Genomic DNA, 13,083 nt, shown 5'->3' on the forward strand with positions numbered 1-13,083 from the left:
GTAGTTTAGGATTTGGATTTTGGTTCACTTCTAGCAATTTCTATAATGTTGTACATTTTTAGATAGGCATTGATTTTGTTTTCCAATAAGGGCTGTAGATACAGCTTATCTTATGTCTTATTTTTAAACAACCCAGAGAAAAATAATTGTAATTTTAAGATGATTCTGGCTACCTGTTTAGGGCTGGATTCTGCATTTTCTCCATGCAGTGAACCACCATCAAAGTCAATAGGAGTTTGGAAAGGCTATTGAAATGGATGATAAGATTTTTTTTTATAACTTTCATTTCTTAGAATTATTATCCACCAGGAAGAGTGCAGTAGAGAGCAAAGTAAAGATTTTTGTCATTTCAAAGGGGTGTTCTTAACTGACATTAAAGTGAAACATGGAAACAGATGGTGAAAATACAAAATCTCTGCCCTTAAATAACAGGGTCTGCACTGCTCCATCCCTTGAGTGTCTTCTCATTTCCCAGTGACCTTAGGAGGAGGGCTTGATGTTGAAAGTGTTTTCAATTCAATAAAATTGCTTTGAGATCACAAGTTGAGTGGTCTGTACCCTGCATGAATGTCAGGTTTGTCCTCAGCTATAGAGAAGTATGAGCACGTTAGAGACATACGATTGGCAGAGGCATATGTTATGAACCTTGACTCAGGCCCTAACTCATGAAAGCATCCCTATTCAGGAAGACACTTAAGCACATGCTTATGTCCCATTGAAATCAATAGCACATGTTGAATTGTTTTCCTGAACAAGGATCTCCTTCAGCACATGCTTAAGTACTTTCCTGAATTGAGGCCAATGAAATATTGGTTGTAAATCACCTTATAAATAGTAGGACAAGTTTAAGAATCCATAAGACAATGCAGACAGAGATATTACTGAGAGTGACAAGCTGTTCTCAGAAGTGCATAGCAGGTGGAGCTAGATCAAGGCATATGAAGGGTGAAACCATGAACCTGAGGAGCTGACTTAACTTTTCTTGATTCGGTAGGCCATGAACTAGTATAATTGCAGTGGTATATTTACAGCATCCTACTCTTTTCTCAAAAAAGAATAACTGCCAGCAAATGCTATCTTTTAAAATAGTTATTTCTGTATTTGATTTACAGAGCTGCTTCAAACAAAGGTCAACTTCTAATAGTTTGACTGGAAATCTCCATCAACTATTCCCCTAATCCTCCAAAAACACATATACAAATTCTGATGAAAATGCTCCTGATTCTCCACTGTCCTGAACCTTAGTCATTTATACCAATGCACAGCGGATGTAAACTGCTGCCATTCTGATTTGGTAGTGTTTTTACACCCACTTTGCACTTGCATTAAGGGCCACAAAATGTGCAGGGTAATGAAACATTAAAGCCCACTGTCTATTTCCACCAACACAAATTGTGGTGTTGAACCTTTCTAGCAGCCTTACCACAGGATATTGGAGCAGATATTTGAGAGAATATTGCATGTGGAACCTAAGATTACCTCTGAATGAGTCTGCAGGGTTCCCCAGATTTACTTAAACTGGTCCTGATGATTCACTATTTGCACAGTTAACCAAACAGTGATATCTGCTGGAAAGAAATAAACAAAGGAATCCACTCCCAGTTGCAAACAATGAACCAAATTCAGAGCTAAGTGAAGACAATATGTTGAGGAAATCTAAGCTGGTATAGTTTATACCATTTTTTGCCCTCGCCTACCCCAATGTGTGTGTTACATCAATTTAAGGTTCCCTTTAGGCTCCATTTACTTAGACTCACAGTCACTTATCAATGTATCCTGTAACTTACACTGCCTTCTTACAGATTCCCTCTGAATTTAGCTCACTGAGTTTATATTGGTGTAGAAAGACCACAAAAGAGAAGTACATCAAAAAGCAGTTAATAGAAAGGTGTGAGAATTAGGTATTTGATTATGGTGTATAAGTGCCTTTAGGAAGAGAAAGTACCAGTAAAGGACTCTTTAACCAACCAAAGAAACGTATAACAAGAATCAGTGGGTGGAAGTAAAAGCCAGACAAATTCAAATGAAAAATAAGGCATCACTATTTGAACAGTGGGTGTGTTTAGCCATTGGAACAAACTACACAGGGAAGTGGTGGATTCTTCATCTCTTGAAGTCTTTTTGAGCTTTTTGAACTGGCTGCCTACCTGGAAGATATGTTTTAGGTAAATAGAAGTTACTGGGCTCAACACAGGAGTAACACTGACATTCTATGGCTTGTGTTATACAGGAGGTCAGACTAGATAATCTAATGGTCCCTTTGGGATTTAAAATTTGTGAATCCATGAGTAAGTGAAAATGAGCTCACCTACTTTACCTTACAGCTTCCAGTGCCTTAGTATAGAAATTAAACCAGCTTAGATTTCCGACCTGTGAGTAAATGGACACACTGTGAACAGTTCTATCAGGGTCTAAGTGTGAGGGTCTTAGTGTTAAATTACATTACCCTCATGTCAACTCTGAATTTGGCCTAGTGAGTTTATGTATACCTTGAACTGCCTAATCCAATTCTTATCAAAATTACAGATGAGGACTATTTTTAAAGGGACTTAGTACTTCATGCACACATTTTGAACATTAAATGATTTTCTACATGATACCAGGGAGCCTCACGTCATTCATTGTTCAGGTAAAAACTTTAAAGGGGCAACAGGCTTTAAAGTATAAAAATATTTTAAAACAGGAGGAGTGGACTGCTCAAGCAATTGCTAAGGGAGCTTTTAACTTCTAAGTGGCAGGTTGGAAGCCTTCCCGTCTGAGTAGTGATAGAAAATTAGTACTATGTGATAGCTGATTGCTGACCTTTATGTGAAAAGAATAGGTTCCTCGTTGACGGGTGCCCAGCTGATAAAACCAGCTACCATTATTGGCACCAACACCCCTGCTAGTCTCAGAAGAAAGGAAAAGGATTGAATGGGAACGATGACTTAACTATCCTCTTGCCCTTAGATTTGATCCCTCCAGTTCAGGAGTGAGGCACAAGTAGGACAGGTAGGGGACACGGATAGCTTTACAAAGGAAGCTTCTACCATTTTTGCACTTGCCATACACACCTTCCAGACAATCAAGTATTATCTTTTCACCATTACTGAAAATCACTCTGAATAAGACCAATAAAATAAAATTCTATAGACAATCATTTTAGCTAATAGCGTTCCACAGCTTTAGTTTGCTTTGATTTTTCAAGTTTTAATTTAAATGAGTCCATCCAGGCTTATGAAGAAGAGCTACCCCTCTCTCTGGCAGGAGATCAAAGCTTCTGGGGAATTCTGGACTGTACACCATGGGAGGAGAACATATTTGCACTCCCTTGGCTTGGCACAGTATAGACACTATACACATCTTGCATGGGCTGGCTGATTTCTGACTGAATTAACAACCAGGTGTGGAGCCAATTTCAGCAGCTTCCATGGCACTGCCTGCTCTGGAAATATTTTTCATTTGAAACTGAACAGAGCAGTAAGATGAGCATAAATGCAAATGAGAATGATGATGAATTCTCAGAGAGCTCTTACTTCAGATTTTTAAGGTTATTATGGTATTAAATTGACATATGGTCAGGATGTAGGAAACATTCTAAATATACCGCCTCTCCTCCAGTTAAAATGAACTCTTCTGGCTACAGTGTTTGTACGTGGGGGGAGAAGGATGGGGAATAGAAAGAGAGAGACTACGAGAGTTAGTTGAGGAGCTTTCCAAAGAAAATATAGTATCAGCTACTTTGTGGTTAAACTGATTAGCTCTCTTATAATCGCATCTCAGCTGATGAGCCTTGAGATCTTAAATCTGTAAGAGTCCTTTCTAGCTTTTTTGTTTCATTCTTTAAGTAGATTAAAAGGGTGATCCTTAAGCTGTGCAAACCACCTGTTGTTTGGGCCCCTAGCTAATATAGCTTTTGATGCAATACTTTGATAGCTCAGGAGTTTGATTTTCAGCAGGGCTACCTATTTGTGTACCTGAACATTTTGCATGTGTAGCATATTCAGAGCACTGTACACCTCACAACTTCCAGCAGCACAATTAGAAGGCCCTTTGAATAATTGGGCCTTTCTTTCCAGCTGACCCAATATTCCTCTATTCCTCTCTCCCTCAATTCCCTTTTAAAATCCATCAATAGTGACACTGATTTCATTGCTACAGATGTTCCTTGCTGTGGGACAGTCTCTTACCATCTGGGTATTTTCAGATTTAAAATACACCCTTCCACCTGCTCACTCAGTTCATCAGAGATCATGGCTAACTGAATGTTTGGGAGCAGCACAGAGGCATCTGGGGCCTGCAGCCCAGATCCTCAAATGTTTTTATGCACCTGACTCCCATTGAGCTCCTATAAATAAAGGAAGAGGTGAAAGGCAGATCCACTGGAAGGGGAAAGAGAGTGAAACAGGACAGCCAGTCAGTGGCAGGCTGGGCCAGCCAAGCAGTCATACTAAAACTGGGACAAAATCTTCATTTGACATAATCTGCTGGGACATTGTGGCAGCCACTTCAAATTAGGATGCATTCCTGAAAGCCACACTGCCTGGTCATCCTACTCAACTGTCACTCATTACAAATGAAACTCCTAATTTTAGATCCACATACAATATTTCCATATGAATGTGGGATCCTCTAGTTATTTTTAATTATTTACAAACCTGAGGTGATAAAAAAAGGTTATTTTCTATAAAATATGAGTTAACCACCCATCATTCTGAATCTCCTGGACACCTTTTCTTGTCTCTCTCAGACTTCAATATGGCAAAGCATTTAAGGAATTTCTTAACTTTACGCAGACAAGTAGCTTTAATGGGACTACACAAGTGCTGAGAGTTAAGCATATGCGTAAGTGCACTGTTTGACTGCACCCATCTACTCTATATGTAGAGAGATTATGATGAAAAACAAATATGAAGAAATATAGTAGTATTGTCATCCACAATAAAGACTCTCTAAACCCACTAAAATGAAGTCCTTCTTATTAATTCATTTACCCTACCCCTTTGGAGAAGCCTGTGAGAATAGATAAGCTCTGCAGCATGACTTGAAAGTTGAAAATCCAGGTGAATGGCAAGCATGCAGGTCCCTGAGTCAAGGGATCTTGTATTGAAAATACCCTGTTGTTAGCCTCCTCATGTTTAATCGTAAGAAGCTGGTAAGTCCTTTTCTGATGTGTCGTGTATCCAATATTCTTCTCAAGCTCCTCTGCATTTCTCAGATAATTTAATACTCTTTTTGATCACAATATTTTCCAATGTACCATGAATACATTCTCAAAATGATAGTTGCATATGGCTCCTGTGTCCTCCCTTTGAGTTAGATGGTTTGGGAGAACCACAGTTATTTGCTAAAGATTTATTATAAGCATGTTTTGTGCTATGGAAATTAACAAAAAAAAATCAAGCATCAATTTATCAGCACATTTCTGACTGTGGAAGCATGATTACCAAGAAACATCTGTAAACATATGGCCATTGTTCTTGATGAATCTGTTCTTCATATCCCCTGACAAGGAGTGAGGTGGTCACTGAATTTGAGTATGAATGTATCACTTCTGGATGCTGCTAGTTCTGATCTCTAGTAATCATTATTAACATAGAGTACAGCATCACTGAATATTTTATATTGGGAAATGGATCAGTATAATTAGCATATGTGGTACTAGGCATGGCTCAGTAGAAAAAGAATTGCCTGAAAAAGGTATCCACATGGGTGGTTTAATTGACAAAGTGCAGGACGAAAACAGAACAGATTACAGTTATGAGAAGCAAATTGTATTGGTTACAGTAGCAGTGGATGAAAAATGGATTAATCACCAGGTTCCTGACACTACAACACAGAACAAGTGAACAGCATAAGATTTCTTCAAGACTCAGCCTATTGTGCAGTTAGCCAAGGAAGATCATGGCATCCATATTTCTGAATGCTCGAGACATGACTCTTAATGACTACTACAAGCCATCTTAAAGCTGAATTGTAGGAAACAATCAGCATCTTGATGAATAAATTATCAAGAAGGACAAAGGTCAAGATAAACTCCTCTATGGCATGATTCCTGCTAATAGAGCACACACTCATGGCAGGAGGCTTTCAAAATGTAAGCTTTGCATGCGCTTGTTTTGCATGGTTCTGTATTCATTGCTTTCTAAAAAGGCATATAGTTGTTTAAACAAATCTTTTAATCTTGGAGAATACAGTTTATATTGCATCAGGACATTTAAAGTTCCCTTATTTTTATACATTTGCAGAGCATAAGGGTTCAGTTTAGCTTTGGAATTTTGGTCTTTGTCTACACTGGAATTTTAGTCCCTGGTGTTGTTACATTGATGTCGCTGGTCCATAAAGTCTCCAGCCAAACACCTTCTGCTGCCCCTACTCCAGGATCTCCCCCTAATGAATCCTCATTTCCCCACCCACTGAAGATGTAAAAAAAAAAAAAAAAAAAGGAGAGCTCTTGGGGAGGTGAGCTCTTCTAAAGCCACAGAGATCAGAGGTATCTTCCCTCTGCTTTTAGCACAGGTGAGAGGGAGTTGCACTCTCTCATTCTCAACTTCTGTTAACTCCTGGAGAAGGGACACTGCTAACAGCAGTGCAGGGCTGCCATGGCTGGCTGAGAGGTCTGGGCTGCAATGTAGGGTGATGGCCATTAGTTAGTACTATTGAAGAGTGCCCTCAGTCAGAACTTGTGAGCAGCAGCAGCAGCAGCAGCAGCCGGAGGCAACCACTTCATTCAATGTGAACATGTTGGGCTGGGAGTGCAACTGCACTCCAACCAGCTGGACCAAACCATCAGGCAATTACCTTGTCTCCTGGCAAGCTGCCTAGTGCAGGTCTGCCTGCCCCTCTTGACTAAATTCATATTGAGTTGAAACAGAGGGACTTGGCCACTACTAATTCTGTCTACAATTTTTAGTATAAAGTTTGGTATACCTCATATTATTACTGTGCGCTTAATGAATAACTGCAGTAACCTCTTTCCCAAGCTTCCTACACCCGAAACGGATAAACATTACTGATGTGCTATTAACGAGGTATTCACCATTTTTATTTTACAATATACTTAATGAGGGCTTTGTCAGTGGGTTTGCATTACACTGTAAGAATGATCAGGACCCACTCTCAGTTCTCAATGCTTCTTCTAAATACATTTTTCAATTTTAGTATGTTGATCTTTAATAGTTGCATGAGTACTAAAATCCCAATTATTTTATTTTCAAGTCTTACTTTATACTTACATTAATGTTAAGTAAACAATTTCTCCCTTCTTTTATTTTGACCTATTAGTCTGCATGGCTCTTGTCTTATTCAGTTGTAATCTCCTCAAATAAGTCAATAAATAAAACCTCTCCTCAGCAAGAACTCTTCATTGCATCTTATGAGCAATTATACTGCAGCTGAGTGGCGTTATATTACTAAGTACTGACACACAGATATGACAGGCTCACAGGAGAAAGAAAGCTGTTGAGTACATAAAGGGGGGTGCTAAAGAAAGGTAGACTTTTGTGAATTACTAGTCCCTGTTCTTTCGATGGCAATAGCTATATTTCTTGTTGCAATAAAATATAAGAATACAGACCCATGAGAACAAAAGTGATTGCAACTGTATTTAATGCAGCTATTTGCATATTCTAGATGATAAAAGGATCAAATGAGACTTCCTTTAGTTCAGTATAAAAGGATTTTCAATATTGTAGTCATTAATTTTCTACTTTCCATAAAATACTCAGAAGTCAGACCATTTATCTTCATGTCAAAGTATCGCTAGAAATTAGCTGCAGCCTCATTGGAGTGATTATTAGTAATGCAAGGCAAATAGAAGCTGTATGACTGTTGAAAGTTGCAGCAAAGGTTGAGAGTTACCTGTATTGAGGCCAGAACAGAAAAGGAGAATAATTTACTAAATCTAAAAAAGGAGGAGGACAGTGTAAGAAATAAGTGGCCAAGTAGGTCATCATGGCTCACTCTATACAGTATGGCACTTTAGAGACTACAGCTGTAGCTCACGAAAGCTTATGCTCAAATAGATTTGTTAGTCTCTCAGGTGCCACAAGTACTCCTTTTCTTTTTGCGGATACAGACTAACATGGCTGCTACTCTGAAATCTATACAGTGTGGCCATTTTGGAATTTCCCAGGGACAATGGCATTAGAATGCAGACCCTCCTGCTCCAGCAGCACAGGCCCCTAGCTGCACAGGGCCTATCACATAATTGAGCAGTTCTGGTCCTATCCACTGGAGGGAATTTCAACACACACACACATTATTCAGTGAATTACAATATTAAAGGCAGCTTCCCCTGAAGAAGACACGAAAACTGAAACTCTGGGGAACAAACCATGGAAACAACTGGAACTGCACAGCTGGAAATTCCATATTTTTGCAGAAAACAGATTTCATCCACAAGCATGGCAGCCAGAACATTTCACCAGATATAGAGATTTCACTAATTTGAATTATGAAGTTTTGATTATGTGCTACTGAAAGCAAGTTTGATTTAATCCAAAATCATGCTAGTGAGTGTTTTGAAGAAAAACTGTTTTAAATCTAAGGATTAAAAGTATGTCAAGCAGAACTGCTTGATGACAGCCTCATTCTGATATTTCAGACCTGTATAATAGTGCCCCATCCCGTGGGCACATGGCTTATTTATATCATTAAAAGCAGTCATTAACAATGAAACAAGCTCTTTAAACTATAGATTTAATAACACCAATGAAACAAAAGCATTCAAAATAAAGACTTAGTAGCTATTAACAGGGCTAGCCTTACAGGTGGGCGACATGGGTGACCACCCAGGGTACCGTGATTGGGGAGGGAGGGGGAGTCATGGTCAAGAAGCAGGGCAGACCTGGGGTGCAAGGGAGCTCGGGACAAAGTGGTGGTGGTGGGGAGCCCAGGGAGGCAACGGGGGCCTGGGGTTCCAAAATACAAGTTTTCATTCTTTCCTAAGGCCAGCCTTGGCTATTAAACTGATGTACTAGTAAAACAAACAAAGCCATGACCAAACAGATAGTTCTTAGGCTCAAATCTGGAGCATGCCAAACTTAGACTCTTGCAGATATAAGAATTATATAGGGAAAGTAATGCCAATACTAAAATTGGAAGAAAATTATCTTTTGCTTATTAGTATATTAAAATTAATGCCAATTTTACTTCTAAGCAGAAATTATTAACTAAAATAATGCCTCACCAGCAGAGGGTCATAAGCAGGAAACTGTTCCTAAGCAATTTTTCTAGGTGCATTGTACATGTTCAAAATAATTTCCATTACAATGTTCCAAAAATATCACAAGTCTATAGACAGGTTGAGTGTATAATTTCTAAAGTGAATTTAACATTCTTTTCTATTGCCGTTTTCTCTTATGAATGTATAGAATACTCACCATGTAATTGAAGGATATGTACATGCTGATCACTTCTAGAGTATATACTGTTGCTGAATGAAACTAATATGGTGGTATAAATTTCAATATCTATTCCTTTATTTTTGCCTATCCCTTAAATTCCCTTATCCTGCTATATAGCGGACACTCGCAAGACACTATTCTGAATGAAGCAGTTTCCACATATGACTATTTCAAGAGGAGAGTGCTTTTATGTTTAGTGATTTCATATCTATTCGTTTTCCAGCATTTAATTAAAATTTAGCTCACCAAGATAACTTTATGACTGGCAGGATCTCATTTGTTCCCATGAAGCATGCGAGTGACAGCATGTATATATTTATATATGTGATATTCATACATATACTACTACTAAATGCTGGGAAAACAACAAAAACAAACTTGCTTACCTCTTTCCCTCCAAAACTTTGAGGTTTTGCAAAACAAGGCATCTGAAAAACAAAAGATTTGCAGTAGTATTGGTGGGATGAATATATTCCAGAATGTAAAAGACTTGGGAACAGGTGTAAATGGGTTTCATGCATATATATATATATATATATACACACACACACCCCTCCCCCAATCTGAAATGAAAGACCTTTGGGGTAAATATAGGCCCCAGTCCTGCAAGCTACTCCACATGGGTGCAGATGGGTTAGTGGTGGATAGGAGAGTTGCTGGTCTGGGGCCAGAGGATTCAATTTTGCAATTGATGTGCACAAGGGGAACTTGGACCTGTTTAGAGCCATGTCAAAATCAGTGAAAACTCCATGCTTGCGGGGATCAGACTACAGGATTGGGACCATAAATTAAAATTGAATACAAATTAGTTATTGTATAAAATATACGAATAGTTTGCATTGCATAAGTCTGAGATAATCTTGAAACAGAGGGGAAGGGTTTAGTTTGGTTTGGTTTAAATGTTCACGTCAACTGTGGCAGAAATAAATCATTTAAACTTTTTTTTTTTTTTTTTTTTTTTTTACTTTTTTTTTAATTTTACAATGGGAGGGACAACTTTCACCATGGTAACACTTTATATTCAGGCTATTTATAAGCTTTTTTCTTTTTATATATGTTATATTACACAACACTACATTATATGCCACAGTTAATAAAGGTGTATTTTGCCTTTCACACACCAAATGTTATTATTAACAAAAGCTAAAGAAACTGTAAATTGAAGTGTCCAAATCCAATTTCTCCATCATCAGCATTAAGTTCAGAAAAGAACTTAAGGGAGGCAGAGGATACAATATTAGGTATGAATGCATCTGGAAAGGTAGATTGTGGCCTTTCCTAAAATAATACTGCAACAAACTTCCAAGTCCAGGCCCTGATCCTGAGAAGATGAATGTGTCCCAGGCCAACCAACGGGCTGAATTAGAGGTTTAGTTTTTCTTTTTCTTTCTTTCCTGGATTTGTGCTTCTTTCAGTATAAATTGCTGAGGAGATGGTGGGAGAAGAGATCTTGCCCCAGGAACCGAAGTCTGATAGATATGCCTTCTCCTTCACCATTGGAAGGACATGGCATGCCTTATCTAAGTGGGTTTCTTTGACAGTATAGGGAGGGCAGTAAAAGTTGAGCCTTTGACTCAGTATAGGATGCTGCAGTCTCCACCCAGGCTGAAAACCTGAGAGATTTCTTTGACCCACAAACAGTTGGTTTAAAATTTTTGTCAGTCAGCTAGGAAAAGCCATGCCCTTATGTAGACATTAGGGAACATAGTATGGTGTTACTATGGCATCATATTTCTCCTGGGCCCTATAGATAGGAAAGGGAGTGTCAGAACCAGAATTTCAAAGCAGTTATTAAGGAGGTAGTACCCCCCCATGAGCAGGGAATATTCTCTGTTTTCTGACCCTCGGTTGCTTCCACAATCATGAAGGCTACTTTGGGATCCCACACAGAGTATTCTCAGAAATATAAATAAGTACATCTCTTAGCTCACCGACATCAGGAATTAAAAATTATATTAATTGCAAAACAGTTAATATTTGCTATTTAGAAATTCTCATTCCTAAACAGTAATGGGTCTAAGAGAATAAGCTAACCCAGAAAAGTTTCTTCTGAGCTAATTGATAAATGCCACATTTCTAGGATCCTTATTTGTGGCTCTGCAGGGTTAATTATTTAGCAAACAAGAAGCCACTAAAGAATTCTTGTATGTTTCATAAGTCATCTCACATTGACCTTAAATATTTTGCTTTGTTTAAAAAAAAAAAAAAACCACCTAGCTGAATCCAGTCATTTTTCTTTGCTTGCTTATCTTACTAATGCTGTTTCCTCGCCTCTAGAAGCCCCGCAGCTGCACTGTGGGGGAAGGGGATTTGAGGAGCCCAGCCCATGCCAACACAGCTGCCCCGTGTACAGCTCCCTCTGTGAGGCTGCATGCCAATTAGTTCACCTGCTGTTTGGAATATCGCAGAGCCTCATAAGCCTCAGTCAGTGGCACAAACCCGTGGGGCTGGGGAAGAGTGCGCGGGTGTGAGGCGAAGCTGGGGGCTGCCTGGGGCCAGTGAAGTGGGTGGGGAGGGCACTCAGGGAGCTGGATGTCGGTTGGCCGGGCCTCTTGGACGGGCACTACCATGCCTGGGCTGGCAAGCGTGGAGGGCATTGGCCGCCTGGGTGTGGGGGAGGTGCTTGTGCTGGGGGAGCCTAGGGTAGGTCGCTGGAGGTTGAAGGAACCTGGGGCCGGTGCTGGAGTCCTCGCAAGCTGCCGCCGCGTCGCGTTCCAGGGGCTCCCTGCGGGCTGTGAGCCGGCTGCGGGGGAGTCAGACTGGCTGCTTGCTCGGCGGGTGCCACATGCGCCCCACGTGGCCAGTAGGTGCAACTGCAGAGAAATGCCCTGCAGCCTGCTGACACCTGAGCGGGCCGCGTGAGCGATCCTGGAGCCCAGCTAAATATCCTCGCTGCGACCTGGCCCGCTTTGAATCCTGTCCTACCCAGTGGCCACTGCCTGCGGCAGAGATGCAGCGCCGCGAGGGCACCAACCCCAGCCACTGCCATGAGACTGGTCTGCAGCTTGCGGGAAGGCGACTTTTCCTTCACCGCCACGGATCCCGCAAGCACGCGATCTGATTCCTGGGGCTGTACCCCGGACAGCCAGGCTTTGCCTTGTAAAGAACACCCAGTAAGTATTTTATCCCCAAAGGGCTCCGTCCTGTGAAGAAGTAGACGAGAGATCGCACTTAAATTATACACTAAATAGTTCCAATATTCAATCCTAACAATAAAGGAACCTTTTCATACATGGAATACCGAGCAGACTATTCAGGTGCCAATAATTTATTATGATAATTATGGCATAAACCAACGTGTCAGCAGCTAGGTGTTTAAATTGCGCCCCCTCCCCACTCTACTCTTCTCTAATCTTTTGGGAAATCACTGGAAGAAATGACCCCTCTGCCTTTCATACTCATCAGAAACATGATGCTATACATGAACACTTTGCTGTGTGATGAAACAATTCTCATCTGCAGTGATCCTGGAGCTCCACAAGGTCAACGGGTGTTCTGGTAGCCAGGCTTACTCTTTACAGGCAGTCCATGACATTAATTAATAATACCCACACACCTTTCATCAGCAAAATTGGAATAACATTTATGCACATAATTATGAGTCTTTTGTTTTGTAATGCTTTGACAGCCATAATTTATATTTTGCATGCACCTCATTTTACTTCACCAACCATAAGCTAACTGGGCTTTATTTTTA

The 13,083-nt window shown here is 40.1% G+C and overlaps 1 protein-coding gene across 3 annotated transcripts in view; it reads right to left on the reverse strand.

Moving 5' to 3' along the window:
• NTNG1 (netrin G1) overlaps positions 1-12,011 on the reverse strand; it is a 262,932-nt gene extending 250,921 nt beyond the window's left edge. Inside the window, exons 1-2 of one of the 3 annotated variants that reach the window (XM_043520971.1) lie at positions 11,774-12,011; positions 9,773-9,814 (exon numbers count right to left, since the gene is read on the reverse strand). The gene's annotated coding sequence lies outside the window, so the exon portion shown is untranslated. Of the gene's footprint in view, positions 1-9,772; positions 9,815-11,599; positions 11,736-11,773 lie in introns of those variants that run through there. The other 2 variants (XM_043520969.1, XM_043520974.1) reach the window with 2 other exon arrangements.
• Between the last annotated feature and the right edge of the window lie 1,072 nt (positions 12,012-13,083).

The sequence above is a fragment of the Chelonia mydas genome, chromosome 8 (genome assembly GCF_015237465.2).
Source record: "Chelonia mydas isolate rCheMyd1 chromosome 8, rCheMyd1.pri.v2, whole genome shotgun sequence".
Lineage (NCBI taxonomy): Eukaryota > Metazoa > Chordata > Testudines > Cheloniidae > Chelonia > Chelonia mydas.